General features: G+C 47.7%; 1 protein-coding gene across 4 annotated transcripts in view; it reads left to right on the top strand.

Annotated features, from left to right (window-relative positions):
- LOC138514136 (zinc finger protein 420-like) overlaps positions 1 to 12,979 on the top strand; it is a 1,401,466-nt gene that overhangs the window by 372,652 nt on the left and 1,015,835 nt on the right. The window lies entirely within an intron of this gene.

Genomic DNA, 12,979 nt, shown 5'->3' with positions numbered 1-12,979 from the left:
GATGGTCTGTATGTCCATATTTATGGAGTCCAATTCCGCCGGCGCCAGAGGCGCACTCCCTGCTTCCATTACTTTGCCTTCCGTGAGGAACTGATATTTCGCCAAGGCCTCCTTCCAGCTCATGGAGTGTCCGCTTCCCCCTCCCTTCATTCACTAGAGGTCTCAAGTACAGTTCAAACTCTCCACCTGTGTCCACCCCAGTGCTCGTCTGTGGTTGGTGCAGTCGTTTAATCAAGGGGGCACAGGAGGGAGAGGGGGGCGCCAATGCAGCCAGGGGCTCCCCGCAACCCATAGGGCTCTTTGCCCGCGTCTCCCCCTCTGTACAGTGCTCATCTCCAAGTGGGAGTGCTGCACCCTTTCTACTGGCCAAGAGGGAGGGTGGGTCTGATAGAAGGGGTTATAGTCACCCCCCTCGGGTGAGGTCCACCAGACAGCTTCTCTCCGCTAAGGTTGGTGGGCGGGCTCCCCCGGGCGCGGCGTCCAGCAGTCTGCCCTTGGGTCCCACGGGGACGTCCTCTGGGATCTGGCCCAGCATCCATGCCTCACACTGCGATCCAGGCTGTAGTGACTGGCAGAGTACGTTGGTTGGGCACTTTAATCAGTTCCTTATGGGTCCTTCCTCATGGGCCCTGTGTCTCCTTTTCCAAGTATCGAGGGAGGCGTGCTCCCGCGTCGGCCTCAGCAGGGATCCTTCGCCCTGGGGGGAGGGGCCCATGCACCACGCTCAGCCTCAGTCCAAGTCCCTCGAAGAGCCTGCACTCTCCGGCCTCTACCGCACACGGGGAGTCCCTACACCAGCGGCTCAGGTCTTGACCTTCACACCTGCCGGGTCCGGGACTCCAACAGCTTCTCTCTCTTCGCATCCCGTGAGGGATGCAGATGGCACGAAGTACGCCGACAGGCACACGGCTGCATTTAAAGCAGTGGGGCAGCCTCCAGAGTTCTCTCTCGGTTCCCCCGCGATTAGGGCATGTAGAAGACTGCTGTGCACAATATCTCCACAATGCTTCCCAGGCTGGAGACAGAGCATGGGAATCAGGTGGCCATTTTGCCCGCGCCCCCTGGTGGCCTCCCGACCCCTCTCTTCTTTGAGTCTTTTTGAACAGTGATAGGGACAGAATAGGGTATTTTGGTACAGAGGACAGTTTATTACTTGGGACACTCTCACTGATGGCAAGCACCCTAGTTAGATTTGCGTTAGGTAGGGCAAACACTATACTATTAGGGATAGGTAGGCCTTTTTTGTTTATTATTTAAATAAACTGACTGCTAAAATGCTACCAGTGACTTTGTCTCCTTCTGACCTAGCACACCTTACCTGCTGTAACTGCTCAACACAGATGATTTTGGGCCACTGGTCAGCCCGTAAGGCGGCCAATGCAGGGAGCCTTTTTCTCCCATTTACTTTTCCCTGGATTTTGATGTTGTAACACAAGCCACTTTCAGTGGAGTTTTACAGAGCACCATGTTTTGCACTTTCTTTTCTACCTAGCAACATCTGTGGTACACCTCTCGTGAGCACCGGTCAGGCTGGTGGCTGGTGGCAGTGAACTGTGTTTTAGTCTTTTTTTGTAAATTTTTTTGTTTGTTCTGGTGCACCTTCGTTTTTACAGTGATAATGCCACTTGGAGTACAACACATTCAAAATGGCTCTTCCTCATGGTACAAGACTGAAAGGCACCCACACTAACACCCATACTGCCCTCGCCCCACAATCCCTGTCTAGGAATAAACACAATATAACCATAGACAACTTATTACGTCTGCTACAGCCCATCACAGTTCTTCCAAACAACTCTGATATGGACCCATCCTCTCTGGTTGACCTTTACAACGATACTATGGAACAAGCCCTAAACAAAATTGCCCCACTAAAATTAAGAAAGGCTAAACCAGTTGCCCATCTAAATAAATGGTTCTCTGCTGAACTAAAAGCACTACGCAACATCAAAAGTTAATCCGAAGCCATCTGGAGAAAATCCCCCTCAATTCCCAACAAGGAAACGTTCTCCACTGCTGCAGCTACTTACAAAGCTGCCATCACCAATGCCAAAAGAGAGATTTATAATGCCAGAATTCAGAATGCTAAATCTGGCACTAAAGAACTCTTGTCTATTCTAAGAGAATTGGAGTCTTTTGCGCCACCTACAGAAGACTGCATTAAGGACAAGGCCTGGTGTGCTAATATCCAGAAAGCTTTATCAGACAAAATAGCCTTACTTCAAACCAAAATATAGATAAAAAAAGAATAGCCTAGCTCCCAGTGCCCATTGACGCAAATTGCTGGTCCCTCAATTGTCTGCGTGCCACCCATTCCACTCTCTCCATTAACTACTGAAGAAGTAGCAAATATCATCTTGGGGCTCAAACCCTCAAATTGCCAGTAGACATTTGCCCAGCTCCAGTTATCAAGGATGGAACAAAAGAGTTGGCACACTTCATCACTGCTCTGATTAATTAATCCTTTAAAAATTGCTCAGTCCCCAATAATCGTTAAGAAGATTGAGTCATGCCTCTCCTTAAAAAAACGCACCTAGACCCAAACATACCGACTAATTACAGACCCATTACAACAGTCCCCTTCCTCTTAAAGATACTAGATAGAGTAGCCTATCTACAGATTCAAAAACATTTGGAAGATAACAACCTTCTTGGCCTGCGACAGTCCGGCTTCAGACCCAGGCATGGTAAAGAAACAGCCCTCTTTGATTTAAAATTCCAAATGGACAAAGCTAAAGATCAGGGTAACCCGGCCATCCTGCTACTACTGGACCTATCATCAGCATTTGATCTTGTCGACCATCAAATCCTGACAAAACACCTGTCCACTGCCGGAGCATTTTCACCAGATGCTGCTTGTTGGATCCATCTCAAAAATAACAATCGGGGTTTTTGCTCCGATAGCCTCTGCTGAGCCAGCATCTATCCACTGTGGAGTTCCTCAAAGGTCCAGTGTTTCACCTATGCTTTACTAAGCTCCTCTTTGATCGTCTTGATAACCTGGGTGTCACCTACACTAACTATGCGGATGACACTCAGGTCCTCATTACACTCACTGGCTGCGATGAAAAGGATTCCAAAAAGCTAAACGAAATCTACCTTGAAATACCCCATAGCCTCTGTCTAAATGACGACAAAACGGAACTTCTGATAGTTGGATCCCAAATCCGTTTGAACAAACTTGACCCACGGTATAATACATTCAACATTGATGTTAACATCATCAGTCGCCAAAGAAGTTAAAATTCTTGGCGTATACCAACAAAATAATCAACGCCTGCAAACCATTTCTGTCCACGAATAGCTGCCTCGCACTAGCGAAAGTTCAGTCAGCGATCAGTTGGACTACTGTAACACCCTTTCTGATGTTTGTTAATCTGCTTAGAATCACATGCTTTGCATAGTCTGACATCCAGTGGTCACTGCGGAGCATTGCATTTTGTTATTCGTAGTCGAAAAGGGGACGTCGACAAGGCGTGTCTGTAACACTATCCCTATAGTGACGTGCAGTGTACCCACAATGCCTCACGCGTCGAGGTCCCTCAGATTGTTTTTTTTCCGCCCAGATATTGGTCGCCTATACGCAGAGCTCCTCGAGAGACGTTGCAAAAACTTTACTTGACCTTTGGTCGCCCTTAATTATTCATTTCTTCACCCCTCCGTCGTCGTAGCTGCGAAGCTGTTCACCGCCGATCAAGATCTCCGACGGTGGTGCCTTTGACGGAAGAGGTTGTTCGATTTCACCGAACACGTGGCCTGGCCTCGACGGCCAAATACAGTAGGGAGAGTGGGGTCGTGGGACATTGTTTATCTTTGAGAATGCCTTTCCTTTTCCCCTCCTTTTCCCTCGGGGTTGTTGTCACATGCAATCTGTTCCTCAGCTATGGAGAGGACACCCTTTTAGGCTTTGCCTGCGTTGTAAGGGCAAGTTTACCTGGAAAGACCAGCATAAACGGTGTAACCGTTGCTTGCCTCTCGACCACAAAGAAGACGGCTGTGCGGCCTACTTAAGCCTAAGACTTTAAAAGACTGTAGGGATAAAAGGTGGGCGGCCTATGCCATGTCTAGGTCTGACTCATCACCCACCGGAGCCGCTGCCGAAAGTGACGAGGAATGTGACAACACGACGTCCGTTTCGGAAGTCGTAGACCTCTCTAAGGAGCATGCACGCTCCTCGTCGTCCGGCCCCGACAAGCTCGGCTCACGCCCTGCTTATGGGGATGAACACCCCGGCGTCAAGGACGCACACAGAAAACACTCCCATAAACACATAACCCATAGCTCTTCCTCGTCCAAGACGAAGAGGGCGTTCGCGCCAACGGAGACGCAGGTCCTACTGGCGGCCTCCTCAGACCGTAAGTCTGAAGCCCTCCTCGCAACCACATATGCGACCAGCAACTGGGCTAACCCCTGATAAGGGCGCTACCACTAAACCGCCAGACGACGCGCACCCCCAGAGAGCGCCCGTCTGCGTAGAGCAAGCGACGCCTGTAACAGCGACGCCAGAGGTATCCTCGACAGACGGCTTAGTTGTCGAGAGCCTGGCAAGGATCATTTCCACCGATAGCCTAAAACGGACGGTGAAAAAGATCTGGTACCGCTCATAAGGCCCGGGAGACGCCGAAAAGACCAGAAGGAAGGCAGGAACCTCCCGCTCCGTCGAGAGGGACTCCTAGCCTACCGGAAGGCTTTTCTGAAGGCGAAGGAGACCTCTCTTCGACGTTATGGGATAGGTCGGAGCATTTCCTAACGGAATGCCCTCCCTTTCCTCCCCCTGACCGTTCCGGAGTACCTCACGAGACCCTAGAGAGACTCCAGTTCTGTATGGACAGGATGGAGAGGTTTATGGAGACTCAGAACCTTCCAACACCTAAGAGATCAAGAGAGGGACCTCAGGAGGATCCTAGGGCCAAGTACCCCAGGCTGTTTGATCCACCCCAAGAAAATGTAGATTTATATGACCTCACTGAAGAGGACACCCACTTTCAGGAGGATGATGAGTTCCTAGGCAATGTGGGGGAAGAAAACCTACAGGAGGAAGGTTTTGAAGACAACCCTGATATGGGTGATAGGGGCTTCGGAGAAGACCCAGAAGAAGGGGCCTCACAGCCCTGGTAGTGCCCGTCAGTGTTTTCAGACCCTGAAGCCATAAACCTGTCCCCTCCAAAAGACTTGCCTATTAGGAATACATCGCCTATAGATGATCAACCTGCCTTTAATGCACATCTACGTAAGGCAGCAGCGCATTTTGAGATCGAAACCGGGGAAACGTCTCCTGACATCGACTCTGTCGAAAAAATCATTAAGGAGAAACCCCCTGTCAGCCAAACCATTCCCCTCCTCGCCTCAGTAAGGAGGCAAATTATTCCTTCACTATCCACTCCTGGTTTGATCAGAGGGGTCAACCCTAGGATAGAAAAATTGTTTAGTCCTTCTCCATCGGACCCTTTATACATCAGGGAAATACCAGGAAGAGAGCAGGGGTGCCGCTGTCAACTAGCGAGGCACCACCAGATAAAGAGGGTAAAAAATTATATGCCCTAGGAAAGAGGATTACAGCCTCAGCTGCCTTTTCCGCAAGAATTGCCAACAATAACTCCTTGCTGGCAAGTTACGCAGATGCACAATGGAGCAAACTACGTAAGGACACTGAGGAGGTACCGGAACCCCTACGTACTCGCCTTCTAGCCATGGTGACTGAAGGGACTTTAGTCAACCAAAGCATCATCAAGAATACCCTGGATGCTGCAGAAACGGCTGGGCGTTCCCTAGTACAAGGAATCCTACTGAAACGCCATGTATGGCTACGTAATTCAGGCTTTAAACCTGAGACGCAAGCATCTCTTATTAACAGACCTATAGAAGATGCAAACCTCTTTGGTAAAGCGGGGCAAAGAGAGAATTTGACACTATCAAGACACTAGATCAAATTTCAAGGCCTCCCAACAAACGTGCTTATGGCAATAAGCGGTTTTTTTCGAGGCCCACGCCAGCAGCAACAACAGCAGCAGCAATATTCTGCAGGTAACTGGTCCTCTAACCAAGGCACCAGTGGACAATATAACCAAAGAGGACAAGGGAAGAGGTCGGGGTCCCACCCCTAGGGGTTCCCAAGCCACCAACACCAAATGACTCAAAGATTCGGGTCCCCTCCCATGCTACGTCGGTCGGGGGCCGGTTAACATCTGTTCTTCCAGCATGGGAGGGTATAACATCAGACCGCTGGGTACTATCAACCATAGCCCGCGGCTATTGTATAGAGTTCAACAGATCCCCTATGTACAGACCCCCGAGGGGATGACGCATGTCACCGGAACACCTCGCCATCCTTCTTCAAGAAGTGGACCAACTATTAGAAAAAGGAGCCATTGAGGTCGTGCCTCTATCCCAGGTAACGGAAGGTATTTATTCAGTGTACTTCCTTGTACCCAAAAAGAACTTAACCATTCGCCCTGTACTAGATTTGCGCCCAGCGAACAAATTTGTCAAACCTCAAACGTTTTGTATGGTGACTCTACAGGAGGTAATCCCCTTGCTTTCTCAGGGAGATTACATGACAACACTGGACATGAAAGATGCATACTTTCATATTTTAATGTTGCCAGCGCACAGAAAATACCTCAGGTTCATGATAGAGGGCAAACACTACCAGTTCAGAGTGCTATCCTTCGGCATAGCATCAGCGCTAAGAGTATTCAAGAAAGTACTGGCAGTGGCAGCGGCCCACTGGCGCAGGTTGTCCATCCCAGTATACCCTTACCTCGACGATTGGCTCATAACAGGGGATTCTTACGAAACATGCTTCGCAAATACCCAAAAGACTGTAGACCTTTTGTTTCAACTGGGCTTCTCCATCAACGAGAAGTAGTCCAGCTTAGACCCCAGCCAGATCAAACAATTCCTAGGGGCTCTAATTCGAACAAAGGACGGCCTCGTCCTCCCCTCCAACGAGAGGGTCCAAAACATGCTGTTTCAGATCCCTCAATATGTGGCCGGTCGAGAGGTGACGGTACGCAAAGCAATGCGCTTACTCGGAATGATGCGCCATGTATTTATTTGGTACCTCACGCTCGCCTGCGCCCAATGCAAGAGTGGCTCAACAGCCAGTGGTGTCAGGCCAGCGGACAATGGGACGATCTAGTGGTGGTCTCGCAGGCCTTGCTTCTCTCGCTACGGTGGTGGTCGAAGGAAAACCTGGTAATAGGGAAACCATTAGCCACCCCCGCAGTGGAAGCCACTCTGACCACAGACGCATCCCTCACAGGATGGGGGGCTCACCTATCCCATCAGACTGCTCACGGAGTCTGGACTCCGAGCGCAGCATCCAAGCACATAAACTTACTGGAGCTACTAGCTGTGTTCAAGGCACTGAAAGCCTTCCAGGCACACCTACAAGGGAAGACAGTGATGGTCCTCACAGACAGCACCACAGCCATGTACTACCTCAACAAGCAGGTGGGCACTCACTCTCCAGGACTGTCCAAGCTGTCCCAGAATATATGGAAGTTGGCTCTCAAACACATGTTCCTACTGCCCCAACATGAACCAGGGGAACTCCATCTGCTAGCAGACAAACTCAGCAGAGACTTCCCTCTGCCCTCAGAGTACGAATGGCTGTTACACGAAGACATCGTCTTCGATGTCTTCACACAATGGGGATTCCCAGAAATAGACCTGTTCGCAACTCTGGAGAACTCACAATTAATGCCAAGATTACGCCTCCAGGTACCCCCAGAACCAATCCAAGGGGAACGGTCTATCGATACCATGGTTAGGGAAATTTGTTTACGCTTCCCCCCCCCCCCCCCGACTCCCCTTCTCAACATGATAGGGCACAAGATGCACCAGGAACAAGTTACCATGATACTGGTGGCCCCTATGTGGGCCAGACAACCTTGGTTCGCTCACTTGATGGAGATGTCCCTATCCCCTCCAGTGAAACTTCCCTGCCCGTACAACATGCTGTCACAGGACAAGGGCAGGACACTACATCCATGCCCTCAGACCATGAACTTAGCAGCCTGGCTCCTGAGATCATAGAATTTGGACATTTACAACTCCTGCAGAGATGCATGGACATTCTCAGGGAGGCTAGATAGCCTAACACTCGTCACTGTTATTCTAGCAAATGGAAAAGATTTGTCATCTGGTGTAGGGGAAGGAGCATCAACCCAGTTGACTGCTCTCCCGCACACATTGTTCTGTACCTGACTCACCTACTAGACTCAGGCTTGGTGTTTAACTCTATTAAAGTCCATTTAGCTGCACTTTCCGCATACACCACTTCCCAACTTAGTGTCATGGTGGAAAGTCCCAGTTATTAAAGCCTTCATGGAAGGAGTGAAGAGGATCCACCCTTCCATAGCTAGCCCCGCTCCCGGATGGGACCTAAATGTGGTACTAACCAGGCTCATGGGGTCTCCCTTTGAACCAATGCACAAAGCAACACTTAAATACCTCACTCTTAAGACTGCTTTTCTAATAGCCATCACCTCCATTAGGAGAGTAAGTGAACTACAAGCGCTCTCTGTACTAGACCCCTTTGTTACAGTTCACAAGGATAAGGTGGTTCTACGCACACATCCTAGGTTTGCACCAAAATGTATCTCTAAATTCCATGTCAACCAGTCAATAGAACTACCAACGTTCTTTCAAAATCCTTCAAACTTAGGTGAGAAGAGTCTGCATACACTAGATGTTCGCAGAGCAGTGATGTTTTATATGGAAAGAACTAGACCATTGAGAAAGACTAATCAGTTCTTTGTCTCGATGGCAGCAGGAAGAGAAGGAGATGCAGTTTCGAAATCCACTATTTCTAGATGGATTGTACAATGCATCACTCTCTGTTACACTCTTGCTAAGAGAGAACTACCCTTTAAGCCAAGAGCACACTCCACGCGTGGTACCGGGGCTTCCATAGCTTTCATTGCAAATGTCCCTCTTGAGTCCATTTGCAAAGCGGCAACCTGGAGTTCTGTTCACACCTTTACAAAACGCTACTGTCTAGATGCCCACTCTAGATCTGATTCCCAGGTGGGACAAGCAGTATTAAGACATCTTTTCTCTACTGTTCCTTCTCACAACCCACCTCCAATTCCGGGTACTGCTTGCTAGTCTATGCACAGCATGTGATTCTAAGCAGATTAACAAACATCAGAAGACAATGCATTACTTACCGTAAAAGCATTTCTGATGGTTGTATCTGCTTAGATTCACGTGCGCCCACCCTTCCTTCCCGCTCGGATGGAAGGAACATAGACTTTCTTCTATATCTCTCTTTTCTGTACTCACTCACGTCTAATAGGCTCCCTCAGGGCAGAAAAAATACAAACAGAGGGACCTAGACGCGTGAGGGATTGTGGGTACACTGCATGTCACTATAGGGATAGTGTTACAGACACACCTTGTTGACGTCACCTTTTCAACTACGAAAAACAAAATGCAATACTCCGCAGTGACCACTGGATGTCGGACTATGCACAGCATCTGAATCTAAGCAGATACAACCATCAGAAATGCTTTTACGGTAAGTAATGAATTGTCATTCCTAGGCTCCACTGATCACAATCTGAACAGATTACAAGTTCTCCAGAACAATGCCCTTCGATGCGCTCTGAATATACTGCGCTCCAGTCATATCTCCTCCTTCAGATTGGACTCTCTCTAGCTACCAATACATAACGGATTCTTACTGTACACTCTTGTCATCACACATAAATGCTTGTCAAATACAGCCCCTCAATGTCTGACCGACAACTTCTTGAGGCACCGATCATCCAGACCCACCTGGTCATCATACCTACACTGCCTCAATATCTCCAAGTACAATCTGAAAGTGGCAGGGGGGTCAAGCTTCCCAGTGTTGGCAGCCAAGTGCTGGAACACGCTCCCTACGGCCATCCAAGCTGAACCATCCTTCTGGACTTCTAAGATCCAAAGTGAAAGAATGGCTCTTTGGCCAGGAACATTAGTTCATTCCTCAGACACTTTCGAATTTTCACCTTCATGAACACTAATCTGTTGATCACACTCCTGTTGACTCTGACCCCGTCCGACCGCTGTGACACCAGTATTCCTTAACCCTTGATTTATCGACTGTTGTACCAACTCTTATACTGTATTTATTACAACTGTTCGCCTGCGGAGGGAGTATTGTTCCCTAGCTTACTGTAGTTTTTGTTGCTATTTTGTTGCGACATTGACCACTCTGTAACCTGGTCCTTATGTCCTTGTCACTCCATTGCGTTTGTAACTGTAACAAATCATCTTGGCTCAAGCGCCCAGATACTGCAGGGTGACATGCGCTCTACAAATAATAAACTAAACTAAACTAAGACCTATCTTTTGTACCATCTTTAATTGTATCTGTCTTCCAAGGCTAGAAACCTCCAAATAAAGTAATAGAACTTTTTCAGCGACACAGCCTTAGATTTTCTATCTTCATTTTATGTACCCTGGACCTTGTTAGAACTGAGAGGAGAGGGGGGTTGTCTGGGTCCAATCCACATTCAAGCCAGGTGATGTCTGTTGCTGGGAAGAAGGTCGGGACCTAGCTGTTGATAATTGACCAGTCTTTGCCTATTTGAATGGCTAAGAGGGGAGCGTCTGGATACATTCTGGAGGTTACCTCCTGGAACTAAGAGTCTGAAGAATGACAACACAGCGGAGAGATGAAGGACTTCTGCTGAGGAACAAGCATTGCCAACTTCATGCACTGAGTAACTTCCTGGCCTTTTTCACCAACCACGGAATACCTTCAACAAGGGTGCTTTCCTCCCTTTGTCTTTGTGTACCTAGCCAGTCTTGTATCCTGCACTGCTGCCCTGTCATTGGTGGATTTAGTAAGTATCTCTGTAGCATCTCAGATTCTGACCATCCACTGAAGTGGCATCGTTGCTACACTGGGCACCACCTTGCGTGGAGGCCCGACACATGACAGTTCTCTTCTTTGTGGCACAGAAACCTCACTGCCTGCTCTTCTCTGAGAAGCAGGACCTGCCTGGAGCCTGGCTTCCACCTCCTGCAAGATTGTAGCCTGTCTGCCCTCGAACATGGTCAGACCACCAACTCCCATGCTTGCAAAGAACTGGGGTCCTCCCTCGTCTTGAGAGTCATAGTGGTAATTTATCTGTCCTGTCCAGCTGGTGGACCTCTGAAACCGTGCCTTCATCTGAAATTGGGAACACATCCAAATCCTAGACCTAAAACAACCTCTGCACCCTTGACCCCTGTACCAAGACCAAAGGCTGGTGTCATTAGCCCTAGCAATTCCTACTTAATCGGGGGTGATATATTTGAGAATCTGGGTTCAGGGCTTACTACTTTAAGATCCCCCTCTCTCCATGGGGATTCAATGGCATATACTCCAATTCATGTAACTATCCTTACTTGTCCATGGGCGCTAGAGTGCTTTTCGGGATTTAATTGTCCTTCATATTATCTGAATAATGTGTATTTTCACTCTTTAAAAACAAACCTGTTGACCTTAGCCACGTATTGTTGCAGGGGGGCTTTTGGACTTCCTTACCCCTATCCTGTGAAATACTTCATTTGAACATTGGCACTCAAAAGGACTTCTTAAGCTTTAAACATAATACATTATTATTCAAAGTTATATGGAAGACTGCGCACTATTTTGTGCTCGTAGGCCCTGGATCCCATGCCGGCGAGCACTGATGCTGGAGCCCCACCCCACCTTCATCCGTAGGGGCGCAATGATAAAAAGCGCTGCGGCCACCATGGCGGCACAACCTGCTTACTGTTTTGGGCTCGTAGGTCCTGGTTCCAGTGCCGGCGAGTGCTGTTGCTGGAGGTCCCACCCCTTCTCTGTTGTCATCCAGAGGGGTGCTGCACTTACAAGCGCTCCAGGATACCCTTGCGGAGAAGCCTGAGAGGCTAAACCTGCTCACTGTTTTGTGATGTTCTGAGCTTGCAAATGGTGATTGATTGGGGCATAAACCACCTGAGCCAGAGATGGGATTGGATTTATGCAGCTGGTCTACCCTGACTTTCCATGTAGATTGTACTGGAAAAGGTTTATTTTTTATTTATTTTTTATTGTGCTTATATTCAGTATTTGAACGTTTACACATATGTGCAAAAAAGAAAAACATTTTAAAACAAATAACATTAATCCATCATTAATATCTTCTTCAATAAATACACTCTACTGGCATTCTTGACATATCCACAGATCAATACAAGTAAACAAATCAACAAAAACTACTAAAATCAGCACAATTAATTCTAATTATTAAATAATACATTCCGATTCTATAGCTATATGGTAAATTATATTTTCATCACAACACCTGAAAAGCATAGGCAACACTACCTAGTTTAGCTTAGTAAAGCAAAGCTTAACCAACATTCTGATCATCTTTGCAGTAAAGAAAACCTCTTTGCCTCCACTCAATCTATCCCAGACTTCTTGAGCCAGATCTATCCTGCCCATTGAGAAAAATCTACTCAGAAAAGGCGTTCTTATTGTTTTCAGGGCCGCACATTCAACCATTATGTGACACAAGGACTCCTCGTGCTCTTTGCAAAGCGGCACCTATCTATGATCTCACATATTCATGCTGATCTCTTAGCCAATACTTCCCCTGTGGGTAATAAGTTAAGAAGAAATCACAAAGAATGACTCCTAATTCTAGGACACGGAAATTGCGTTAGATATATTGACTGCGTGCCTAATGGCTTATCATTCCTGGTTCATGTGCCATGCATTTTAGAATTTCTAAATCTGGTGATTGTCCTGATCCAGTCTCTCTTTTTATCTTTTTATGATTGAATTAGGATTTTCATGCAACTCTTTTCTTCCCTTATCACATTCCAATAGAATTGTATCAGCGATGTTGGCCATTTCAGTGAGAAATGGTGAGTTACTCGCTCCTAGTTCCCTCTTTAAATTCTCAGTGTGTTTTTCGTTAGAGTAAATATTTATTCCACTAGGTTCATGATTTTCCATTCAAACCAT

Source organism: Ambystoma mexicanum, chromosome 12 (assembly GCF_040938575.1).
Source record: "Ambystoma mexicanum isolate Mex_15411 chromosome 12, UKY_AmexF1_1, whole genome shotgun sequence".
In the NCBI taxonomy this organism is placed as follows: Eukaryota; Metazoa; Chordata; class Amphibia; order Caudata; family Ambystomatidae; genus Ambystoma; species Ambystoma mexicanum.
This window is presented reverse-complemented; position numbering and strand designations above follow the sequence as displayed.